Source organism: Carassius auratus, chromosome 40 (genome assembly GCF_003368295.1).
Source record: "Carassius auratus strain Wakin chromosome 40, ASM336829v1, whole genome shotgun sequence".
In the NCBI taxonomy this organism is placed as follows: domain Eukaryota; kingdom Metazoa; phylum Chordata; class Actinopteri; order Cypriniformes; family Cyprinidae; genus Carassius; species Carassius auratus.
This window is the reverse complement of record NC_039282.1, coordinates 10,626,392-10,639,610: the sequence shown is the minus strand read 5'-3', so window position 1 is coordinate 10,639,610 and position 13,219 is coordinate 10,626,392. Positions and strand designations below refer to the sequence as shown.

The 13,219-nt window shown below is 37.1% G+C and overlaps 1 protein-coding gene across 2 annotated transcripts in view; it reads right to left on the bottom strand.

The window, feature by feature from the left end:
• Nucleotides 1-13,219, bottom strand: part of LOC113058565 (nuclear receptor-interacting protein 1) — a 40,460-nt gene that overhangs the window by 17,054 nt on the left and 10,187 nt on the right. Inside the window, exon 2 of one of the 2 annotated variants that reach the window (XM_026226571.1) lies at nucleotides 1,530-1,590. The exons of the other annotated variant lie outside the window; for it this stretch is intronic. The gene's annotated coding sequence lies outside the window, so the exon portion shown is untranslated. The remainder of the gene's footprint in view (nucleotides 1-1,529; nucleotides 1,591-13,219) is intronic. 2 annotated transcript variants of the gene reach the window in all.

The window sequence follows — 13,219 nt, the reverse complement described above, 5'->3', positions numbered from 1 at the left end:
TTCAGATACCCAATTAGTCAAAAAGTACATAAACAATGTCTGCAAGCTGTTATCAAAGCAAAGGAGGCCATTTTTGTTATTATATGAATAAAAACGATTTAGTTGTTTCAGTTTGTTATTTGGCGAATAAATTACAATAACATTTTTAGATTTACTTTTTTTGTTTTTTAGATTCCTAAAATGTTTGTGTTTTCTGTAATATGACAGGTGGTCTAATAAATATTTGAGCACCGTATGTTTTCATAGTATTCAGGTGGTACATTTGTTTGAAGGACATTGGGCAGAATGTGGAATAGTGTGTTTTTGTCAATAAAATAAGAATAAAGAAAACTGTTTGGGGGGGGGTTGTTGTTATCTGATTAATTTATTAATCAAAAAAATAATCGATCAACGAATCATCAAAATAATTGTTAGTTGCAGCCCTACACACCCTTCAGAAATCACCTGAATATTCTGATTTGCTAAAGAAACAGTTCTTAATGTCAATGTTGAAAACAGCTGTGCTGATTAATATTTTTGTACTTGAATGCAAGCATGTTCATGTTAAATGTTTAATGTGAATGGCTACAATTTAAAATCAAACTATTAAAATGAGTATTTTCTAAAAGTTGAGCCTCCAATTCATTGTTAAAGCATTGCTATCATTAACTAAAAATTATCGAATGATCAAATAGCTCATAATTTAAATATTAGATGAAAAGCTTAAAAAACGGAAAAATATATTATAGCTAAATAGTACACTTTTTTACATATAGAAATTATGAAAGCGCATAACAAAATTACTCCTAAAATAAAATCAAAACTAAAAATACAAAATTAAAAGCTTATTCAAAATATTAATATATTAGTATAGAAATAATACTTCCAATAACACAAAAACTGCAATTATACTGATTGCTCAATGTACACATATGAATGTCTCTTAAGAAAAGCATGTAGTGAAAATGCAAAACCAGGCTATTAACACAAATCTTTACTCTGACTAGTCGATTATGAAAAAAATCAAAATAATAATAATTGCAGTTTTGCCCATCTCTATTTTGGGTACAATATCAGTATATCATCTGTGGTATTGTATGTACATCACAATGGCATCTGTTTAGCAGAGAATGTAAGCACATGCCATTTCAATATCCTGAGTGCTCAGCACTGACCACATAAAATAACTATAAAGGCATGAAACAGCACAGAATTTAAAGGTGCATTAATTTAGCAGCCGGGTTTGAGATAACTCATACTTAAGTAAAATAAAGCCCCCTGACGTGACAAACGGTCCTACCGAGAGGCAGCCAGAGAACAGCATGTCTCAAGTTGTCAGCAAATGAGAGAGATGAGTAAAAACGGCTGAGCAAATGAGGCCCTGGCTGCGCTCACACAGAGCAAAGTGAACTGTTTACTCAGAGCACACAGGGGAAGATGACTTTTACTGCAACCCCATCCTCGCTCTCTCCCTTCCCCCACTCACTCTCTCAGTAACACACACTCTCTGTAGTGAGTGCAGTGAATGTCAGAGGGTGAGTGTGCATGACCTTGAATCGCGTCAGAAGCACAGTGAGGGTCGTGCTGCCTGCAGGAGTCCTTGAACTGCATCTGCAAGACAAAAAAAAACCTTCACGGTACCCTGATAGATATCTCAAATATCCTGCCTTTCTTTAACTGCCTGCAATATCGGTCCCCGTGATGAAACATTTCTTAGAGCCTGTGTACCTCCAACCTCGCACCACAGTGGAATCGCAGAGTTATCTGCTTGTCTAGCCAAAGATACAGTTTGCAATATGAAGGCAGAGATGACACATGGCAGAGTGAAATCGAAGTTTAAGAGAGCTTAAAAGGAGGTCAGATAGCTTACGCACACTGATGTAGTGTTGCACCAATTTGAAGGCCATCTATTTACATAAAGGGGGCACTGAAATGTCCCGTGTGCATCCCTTTTTGCCACAGCGTTTTTGGCCAAAAATGGCTAAAAATATAATTTGTTTGATTAATTAAAACAATTACCTGTATTAAAATTGTATTTATAATAAGAATTTTGTAATGTAATGAAATTTAATTTTATGTAATTACACCCAATTTGACTGCTAACCATAAAAGTGAAATTATATAATTACATAAATGATGCATTTTTTGCCATTTTAGCCAATGGATTTGATGGCTAAAATATTATTTCTGGTTTTCAACTAAAAAAAGAAAAAGCACTTATTGAATTTACTGGCTTTGCAAATTTGAAGGAATTAAATTAAATATACAAAGTTATATTCAATTGTTAATAATTTATTACAATATTTATATATTTAATATATTATAATAATAATAAAAAAATTACATCCAGAATTTAAAATTTCAGCCCCAAAATTGACTTCTTAATAACTTTTACTAATTAAATGTATACAATTTTCATAACTCCACCCTGCCACCTCAAAGAAAGGTATGAACTACTCTGAATGCCATTGCATTAACACTTCGTAGATGCTCACCCTAGATAGGAAGCTTTTTCTGGGAGGTCAAAAACAGATACATGCAGAGCTTTATAATGTGAACGATTGACAGATTCTCAGAGGCCCAGGCCCCCTTTCGAGGAAGTAGAATTGACCCCCTCTGCAGAGGAAACCCTACACGCTGCCAACCGTGGCCACACTGGTACCCAGCTGTTCTTGTCCTGCACTTGGGTGTGCTTTAGCCTGCATAGAGCGGTTTTTAGTTTAACCTCAGGAGGGTGATCAGGAGGGGACGGAATTTAGCGTTGTTCATCATCCCAGCCTGGTATGGCTCAAAACATGTTGCCAGATATCTTATCTGAAAATACTATGCATGCAGGTTGGCCGGTGGAGCTAAGTTTACACAAGTCACTGGAATGCTAGGACACATTTGCCTTTCACAACACTCAAGTCCGAGTACATACCGTGACAAGAAGTAAAAACAGAGCTCGTTAATGCTGAAATTGGCAAGAATCCTTTTTCTTAACAGGAATATGCTGTAAGGATATTTGAGCATAGTGGATCCATTTCTATATCCATTTCCATATCCATTTCTCATGTGCCAACAGGCTAAACAACTGCCAGGGGTACTGATAAGGAACCGAGACAGGGTGACACTGTGATCAGAGGTCATGTTCATGGACAAAGAGAAGGCCCAAAAAGCTGGGCGACAAAGCTTGAATAAAAAAGATAAAAAATAAACGATAAAACTCAAACAAATCAGTCTTACAGTATTAAAACATCTATCTTAACTTTCTTGCTCGATAGGAAACTTTAGGTCATAATAAAGGATATTAAAATCACTATCCTATTTTGCATCTCTAGCAACATCATAAATTGAAAAAAAAGAGTGAATATTTAACATCGCCCAGCCAGTGTGGTTATATAAATATTTCCTATAGACAGTACTGAATCAATGCCATATTTTTATATTTGTAATAACCTTTCAGATAAATGTAATAATATCTCCACAAGATTCCAAATTCCATTCCAAGACCTTTAAACTTATTTTACTGGGACTCTTTGCTTTGAAAATAGGTCACAGAGTCTTCCTTTTTTTTTTTTTGATTGGACAAAAAAAGTTTAGTTGAGTTTTATCACATAACTCAGCCTAGACCACCTTCATTAACCCCAGCGAAGAGAGATCAACCTCTCATATTGGCAGATGTGCTGTGGAGCCCTTATCAGCCAGCATGTATGTGAGACAGGCTGATCTTAATTAAATACTGCTCCTATCCAAAGGCTATGCAGTGCACTCATTTTCACTCCCTTCACCGCTGCTTTTCCCCATTCAGGGAGGAGATTATTTCAGCGGCTAATGGTGGAGGACTCTAAAAATCCCTTGCCTTATTAAGTAACATATTGTGCCTCATGCTATCTTAAGCAAATGGTTTCGCTAGAACTCACTAGAATTAAAAACCGAGACCTAACACCATGGCTTTGGTCGTGACAGGTTGCCTCATTTTGGAGCCACATGTTTATTCACTTGTAGGGTAGCAAATGGTGCTTGTTGTTACAATTTCAATTCATCAACATTACTAGTCACCTATATGTTAATGCGGTCCATTTTAATTCACATTAAAATATAGTGTAAAGAGTATGGCTGTGGTTTTGGAACTGTAATTGTTTTTAAACATAAAAACAAAAACCAGCGAACATTTTTCTTCTTGCATTCAAAAATAGCTGGATGGAGTGCCGCAGAACGTAACGCAAGAGCAATAAGATGATTTTTCCAAAGTTGAACTACTTTAAACCTCAAAACGTTGTTTTAAATGGGAACCAAATGGCATGAGACGCTGACAAACAACCAAAGACGGTACTTTACATAGACCATCTATTTTAAAACAGCAGACAGAATACAGAAAAAACGTCTAGTGTAAACAGCCCAAGTCAAGCATGGGCAGGACAAATCAATTGCAAAACATTACAGTGAACTGTCAGCCAGTGATTGGTTTATGTTTACTGATATGGAAAAAGAAAAAAACAAAATATTGACTTCTAACACTTTATGTAATATCTATTCAGTGCTTTCACTTCCAAAACAATGGTATTGAATGGTATTGAATTATTGAGTTTTTTTTTTAGCATAGTATATTGATATGTGTGATTAATTGTCAAGTAATTCATGTGATTAAAAATTGTAATAGTCTGGCAGTGCAACTACATACTGATCTGTTCACTTGACTTACCATATAATTCTTAAAGGCCTTTTATTTACAATAAGATTTCACTAAAATACATAATTCCTTCAGTTACAGTACTTCAGTTAGATCACTTATTAATTTATTTTGGTTTTATAATTATAAAGAGTGTGGAATATTGGTACTCAATTTTCTAACATAGTCCGGCCCGACGGAGCTCAGTGTAAATAACAAGCAAGTGTAAAAATAGACTTTTTGTGCTCCGGAAAATGTTCTTGTGTTGGCCTACAGACTGTGTTTTGTTTCTTCCACATACCTTCCAGTCTGCAAACTGCTTGTCTAACCCTCGTCCGACCTTCAGCCGAGAGAGAGGCAAACATGGTTGACCTGCCACTAAACTTTCCCCGGCTGGATGATAAGCGCTTGTTTAATTATATTCATCTACATGGATCTGACATTGTTCCAGGATGATGTCAGAGCTCAGCAAGGTTAGCGGGAGCTGAAAGTGGATGGGAATGTTAAAGCCACCCACTGCAGCGCTTTGCAGGCAGTAACTTTATTTTCTGCTTTGTTCCACGAGCTCAGAGGGCAGCTTTCCTATCCGCTGTTACTGAGGGCATACAAGGGCATCTGCCAAATACAGGCAAAACGATTGGGAAACACTGGAAGTTTGCATTAAAGAGAAATAAATATCACTCAAAAAGGAAAGCTCTGTGTGCTAAAAGCCAGTCGGATGCTAGCTCATGATAAAATGTTTGTTTTATACACTATAACAGTATAATTTTTTGAAGATGTAGCTTTCAAGTGCCACATTAGTTCAAAGATTTAAAATTTGAAGAATTGCAATCATATTTTAACCCCTTACTAGTAACCCCCCTTTTTTGGCATGGAGACCGAAATTACATACCCAAAATAAAAAGGTTTCTGCTCATGATTCTTTCTGACTAGATACATAATCAACCTTTGTTCACAAAGCTGACACTTTAAAGTTTACTGTTCAGGAATCAGAATCACTCAGACTGTTATGATAATAGAGATATATAAGCTCAAACATAAAAACAAAAATAAAAATATTAAAAACATATGTTTTAAATGTATTTAAAAAAATGTTGATGTAGGAAATGAGTTTGAAAACACAGTGTAGCTAAGGCCACAAGTCTTCCAAGACTTCATAAAAAATTTCATAATCGAATCTGTAAAACTGTGAATTTTATGAAATATTTTCTAAGGCCATGTCATGTGTGTTTTTAGAGAAGGCTAATCAGATTGATTTATGGCCCTTGTCATCTCTGTAAGATCTCACATGTAAACTTTCCTGTGCTCTTTGTGTATGTTTCACTGTTGAAAACTGCCCGAATCATAATTGTATTGTTCTCACCAAACGGTTCTTTCACACCTCCGCCAAGTATGACACATTATCCGCATTATTCTTTTATCATTATTCTTTTGTTTTTATTCCACCTTTATTAGCCTTGATTGTGGTTTTTCAGGCTTTACAAAGCAACAAAGCAGCGATCTCACTTCAGTCTCTTTGCATTTAGCCCTTATTTATCAAAAGTCTTACTATAAAAATACAACAAAACATTTTCTTACGACCTTACGTGAATTATTGAGACAAAAATGCATTATGAAGAAGAAAAGCACCTGCTATTAGTAGCATTGGTGCTAACGTTAGCATCAAGCTAAATTTGACAATTTATGAAATTATTAGTACACTTTTACTCAAAACTCACTTTAAACCCCGATCGAGTGTTTATAATAACTTCCTTTAGCGATCAGGGGTGGAATTTGGTCGTTTACTGTTGTAAAAATATGTTATTTGTAGCCTTTTTCATCGCTGCACAAGTTAGCATTTCCGATGTACATTTTCGTTTTTTTTTTTATAAAAACGCCCCAGATCTCAAGAAATTCTCATACCAAGCTTTACTATCGTAATCGCGGGTTTATTATTCGGATATTTTGTGTGTACAGAGGTGTTTCAGTGTTGTTTTGGCCAGATAACTACCAGGAAGTGTGCAGGAAGCATGTGACACGATGGGGCGGTGTCCAGATATGAAACTCTAAGATTGATGTTTGAAAGACCCAATCAGAGTCTGAGTCACACACCGCACGAGCTGTGACTGCTGCACGCACACAGAGATCGCTGGGAGAGGCTGTTTATCATCTGATCGCGTAAATCCGTGGAAAATGAATAGAAATGACGATTCTGTCTGAAGAAATATGAAGTAAACATCAGTAAATATATCCATATATCTCCGCAGATATGCATCTTTGGTCTGTAAATCCTTATTGACGCTGTTCAGTGAGTCTATGTGAACACAAATAAACCGCTCTTGACGTGACTGAATAGGAGTGAGTTGTGAATTTCTATTCAAAATGTGGCATAATACGGATTTAATATTTTGCACTCCTGACATAAATCACTAAATATCTGTCACTGCAACAATGTTTTATCAAAATATTGGTCAAATATCGAAGCTTGAGTCTTTAAACTTTCCATTGATGCACAGTTTGTCCAGATGAAGTAAGACAGTGATGTTTAATGTGCTGTGAAAGTGAAACAATAATAAACTGGGGCCGTCAGCGATGTTTGCACGCAAAGGGGTTAAGGAAGTATATTTTTTGAAATTACACACTTTTTTACCCCAAACTAGGGGTGTGGGCGTCTACATGGAGGACATGTGCATGTTTTCATGACAACAGCAGGTCTTGTGAAGTGATCACTCAAAGACAGGTCAATTCCCTTTGATAGATAGGTTTACGTGTGTGCACCTCGGGGTGGGGAAGAGTACGCAGGGCTGCTATAAAGCATCTTTAATGGCTGAACCCAGTGCTGTTCCAGTCTTCATCTCATTTACAGGCAACTTGGATGTTTTATCACCTTCAGCTCTCCTTGCTAGCCTCGCCACCCACACGAATGGGTGGATGGTGGATGAGAAGACCCGAGCACCAATTATATCATAGCACTTATTTACACCATTCAAATGTTTTCAGGTCAGCTCTTATCTCCTAATCAGCGAGGTCAAACCACAAAAAAAGAGCATATCATTTAAAAAAAACAGGCCAGCTAAATCAGAGACATCTAGCTACTAATGTCAGGTGAACCACAATTGCATAAGCAACAAAATGGCACATAAAAGCTGAAAATTGTCTGCCTGCTGTGCATAAAATGGAGGTTAACTGAAGCATGTGTGAAACTGAGATCTTGAGGTCTGGTTTACGCAGGGTCACATCAACAAAACCTATTAAGGTCATAACTAGTGTTTTAGATTATCTCAAATCCCCTTAGATTTACCGTACATTGAAAAGAAATCAATTTGCGTGTAAGTGGACTCCTAATACAAGGTATCCTATCTTATGTAACACTGTGCTAGTGAGACCAGAACTTAGTCAATAGTATGTCCAAATGTAGATGGTTACACCTAAAAAAAAAATTCTTTGTGCAGATTAAAACAATAAGGTTCTGATATCAGCAAAATTTAACAATCCAACAAGTGGCCTCCATTTTTTTGCACTTTGGCCCAAATAATTCTACTCTAAAGTAACAGTTCCGATTCTGTGTTCTAGTTCCTTTCTGCTGATGCCACAATTGAACACAGCACAGCAAAAAATATTACCTAAGAACAATCTCATCAGTCTGCCCATCTAACATTGGGAAGAAAGGATCAAATCCATCATTTTTTTAGAAAATGCTTCCTTTCGTAATGACATTTAAGAACGAAACTTTAGTGGTGGGATACGTCATAAACACTTAAAGTCATGTTAATCTGTCTCAGAGCAGGGGAATTAAAATAGCCAGACTTTCATCATTTACAGAGGACAGATGAACAAATATTTCACGTCTTTAACTGCTAATATAGGCTTTTTGACAGCTGATTCATAAATTATTACATTTGATCATACCCAACCCTGAATGTGTGGTTATAGTACAATGATATACATAAATAAAATTAATGGAAATGTCTAAATTAGATTATATAGAGGATTAAACAAAATATAACAACTCTTACTCCACATGCAAAATAATTAGGTCACTAGCGTATCAAAAATGATATTATGAGATGGTTTTATAATATCTAATCTATAATATTTGTTAATCTCAAAACATAGCCTACGTATGAATAATGTTATTTTTATATATAATAACATAGTTATTATCTCCCACCCTAATAATAAACCAAATAATGATACTTTCACCTCGGTTTAAACTTAATTTTCCTGTCATAATACCTTACTTGAGGCTGTTCCCTTCCACAAATAACAAATCATGTGTTTAGGTGATCTGACACACACACATAGCTTTCTTCCTGGAGCCTTGTTTTCACCTCAGCTCCAGCGAGATCATTGTTCATAATTTACCCACTGGTCGAGGGGAAGATCATGTGTCCTGACCTGACAAAACAGCTTATTAAACCGTGCTTGACCTTGGTGTGACACCTAAAGTGGATGTCAACCTTGAACTCCGGATGACACACTACCACCAAGCGGCCTTAATCCACTCAACAAATCAAGCTGGATCAGGTTTCGGCCCCCATTATTGGAGACGGCCACTAAAAATACACCAACGAACCGTGAAGTGCTGTTCCAAAGCAGCCTGTATGATAATTATCTCAGCCTGGTGAGAAACAATCTGGCCCTCTGGGTCAGTTCTAAGGCCGTGCGTGAGGGAGACGATAGCGTCATCCTCAACTGTGTGACCAGGACATGTCGGCCACCAAGATCTCACAGAGCTGCTCTATTAAGTATGCACTTCTTGGGGGAAGGGTAATGTTCTGATTTACTGATGACTATCAAATGGAAAAACAGATGCTCCCTTGTGATGAATGAGGTGACACTTTTTTTTTCAAAAGCGCAAAGGCACCAATAAAACCTTTAAACAAAACAAAACAGAAAAAGAACAAATGACCACAACAAAAAGACTACACCTCTCTAGCAATGCCAAAGCACCAATAATTAACATATCAAAGTGGCATGTCGAAAACACAGGACTGTAATGTTTACCCAGCTGTCCCTTGTGTTTCTGTCTCTCCACAGATTCCTTCTACAGTCCAAACACTACGCCAAAAAAATGTGCCACAAGCTGAACTCAACAAAACCGCATCCCCCGGGTAACGGCATGAACTACACACCCACAAAGTGTTGTGAATGGGTGCCTGCTGTTGCTCGGTAACAGATTGGCCCGGTTTATGCTTTAGTGCAATGAATACACTGCCCACCACCGCTCGCTCTCTGCCAAATCATGGCCAGAGGACTTTCCTGAAACTCGGGCTAAACAGCCCTTGACCATGAACTGTCTGACTTTTCAAACATTTTCAAAAACCTTGAACACGTCTCTGTGATGCCTATACCACCACAGAACTTGTTTGTAACATTTCTTGACAACAGCAAAATATATTTTTGGGTTTCGGCCCCTTTTGGAAATAACAGCCATGGTACTTGACTATAAAAATGAGCGAGGCATTCAAGAAATTATTGCATGCCTTTTAAAATGTACTATAATGTTCCCTCTTTTTCCCAGAGCCTTTGGCCATAAGAAGTTAATTTACTAGCTGTGGAGAGTCCCATTTGATAAAACTGAGAGTGACTGTCAGGAATATAGTAACTATTAGGAAATAAAGCATTAAGAAAATGTGTTCCCCTCAAAGGAATTGTTCACCCAAAAATGAAAATTCTGTCATCATTTACTCACACTCATGTCGTTCTAAACCTACAGTATATGAGTTGCTTTCTTATGTTGAACATAAAAGAAGATATTTTGAAGATTGCTGGTAATCTGGGAAGTCGTGGCCTAGTGGTTAGGGAGTTTGACTCCTAACCCTAAGGTTGTGGGTTTGAGTCTCGGGCCGGCAATAGCACAACTGAGGTGCCCTTGAACAAGGCACCGAACCCCCAACTGCTCCCTGGGCATAAATGGCTGCCCACTGCTCCGTGTGTGTGTTCACTGCTGTGTGTGTGCACTTTGGATGGGTTAAATGCAGAGCATGAATTCTGAGTATGGGTCACCATACTTGGCTGTATGTCACGTCACTTAATCAAACAGTTGGTGGTTGCAATTGACTTCCATAGTATTTTTTTTTTACTACTATGGAAGTCAATGGCAACCACCAACTGTTTGATTACCAGCAATCTTATATACACGCTCAACTAAGACAATGTATAGTTTATCTGTTTTCTTCAAGCCATCCATTTTCATAATAGTTAAATATATTTGAAATATACACATTGTGGCATCCCTTATTTACATATATACACACATACATACATAATATTATATATATATATATATATATATATATATATACACATATACACATATGTATATAGCCACATTTGGAGTCTTTAAATAACTTTAAGCAAACACACACACACACACACACACATACATATACATACATACATACATTATATATATATATATATATATATATATATATATATATATATATATATATATATTTTTTTTTTTTTTTTTTTATCAAGCAGGATATTGTTTGGATATTAAGTTATAAACATGCCATAATTACAAAATCAGTTTCACATGATGTAGACTAACACTTGAGCGAAAAAGATTATAATAAATATGACTTGAAGTCATAAAAATAATTAAAGAAAATACATATGCACATATATTTGATTCAAATCAGGCTATATATAAGCGCAGTATAAACAGTGCAGCATAATATCTACCAACTAACACATTGCCACCGTGGCACATAGTATATCATCAAATCATCCTTCCCTAATCCAAACTCCAAAACAGCCAATACTCGGTGTGAGCAGACGGTAATACCCAGCGTTTGTATTCAAAGTGGTCACACAATCTTTTCTCACCATATGTTGTAGATTACCAGGTAATGAACTCTGTTTAATTAATTCTTAAGAAACACTTCGATGGTCTAAATTCAAGCCGTGATCTGCTCGCCACAGAGCTGTCTTTGTCTCGGCAGGCAACCGTTGGATTAGATTTACCTAACGGCATCTTGCAAGCATGACCTCATATCTTATCGAACAGGGTAGATAAAAATGCAGACAGTGAAATCACTCGTGTTGTAATGTCACCACAGAGCTCCTTGGAGAGACTTTACTTTCACAGTACCTGGCAGAAACCAGTCTCGAAGACAAAGACAATGCCATAGGAGTCTGATCATGAGATCTTCAGGGTCTTAAAATGTGGTTATGGCGATAACATGGCGGTAAATCCATTACCTCTGCCTCACGACCATCACACACGCTGCTGTCCTCGCTCACCATATATCAATCTTTTCATTCATAAATTCTAAAAATCCCCTTTTAAATAATTGCCGAACCAATTTAATTTCTAAAAAAGCTCTCTGAACAGCAAGTCATAATGACGCAGGGATACATCCACCGACTCTCTCTGACAACACCGCTCTTTTTGCGCTTGAATGGATGAACATTGAAAGATGCTTGCATTAAAGCCATATAATTATGTGAGGTTGAAGCACTCCACAGCTCAGCTTATTGTAGCAGACACAATGACCTTGCATGAGCTTTGTAGGCTCCAAAAAGGACAGGCGGCTAAGAAGTTGTGAAGGACAATACCCCCTAATAGGACAGCCCTGTGGCGGCCTTGGACTCTGAATTCTCTGCTCGACAGGGGACATACATCAATTCGTCAGCCCAGCCACAGACAGCCCTGTAACCTTGAAAAGTTTCAGGATCTTTGAAGAATGATTGGCATTCCAGTGAGCCACTTTTCTCAGTGGGCTTTGCTTCATATAACCCAGGGTGGTTAAATTAAGACACCATTGAATAACAGACTTAAGTCCAATTTAACTGTCGCTCCTACTGCGTCCTCTCAAGCCTTCAATTATGCTGATCCTGCCACATGGTGACCTGCGAAAACCTTTATCCCCATGGCCATTAAAGCTGTCTAGAGACCTAGACGCAGGAGCCAGGACAATACATGTTGGAAATGATCGGCTCAACCCGCCGCCCTTATTCAAAACTGACCTAGAACACAATGATTACAGAGCCCAAATATAGTGGTTTTGGTGAATATTTCAGAAAAAATATCTGCAGAATCAGCCAACATCCGAAACAAGTTACAAAGTTGGTTTGAAAGTTACAAAAGTCACTATGACATTTACTTATAAGCAGGCCCAGATGGAATCTGCAGGTACTTTTCACTTTTTCTATGCTGAGTTTGGAGGAAAATGGCCAAAATAAAGTGCTGTAGATTTGAATATAGCAAAAATGTGTTTAATGGAGCTTATATACATAAAAGATATGTGTAGCTAATGTGAAATAGGCTACTTCTGGGACACTGATGTCCTACGGTACCTCGACTAAAACTCTAAAAGTCGCAAAGGAACCGTAAGTGGTGATCGTTTCTTATGTATTCTGATGTACATACAATAATTGATTATTATAAAATGTAGGCGCAGAGACTTGGTTCTATGCACTAGTTGTTGACTAGATGTTAAGATGTGGACGTTGCAATCGAAAGTGAGTTTATGCATTTAGTAATATATAGGTTAATCTTTATTTCATGCAGAATTTGAATAGCATTTTGCCAATTATTTTACAACTGAGGGAGAAAATATGTCTATCTAAGTGCTTGGGTCAGACAGAGAACATACA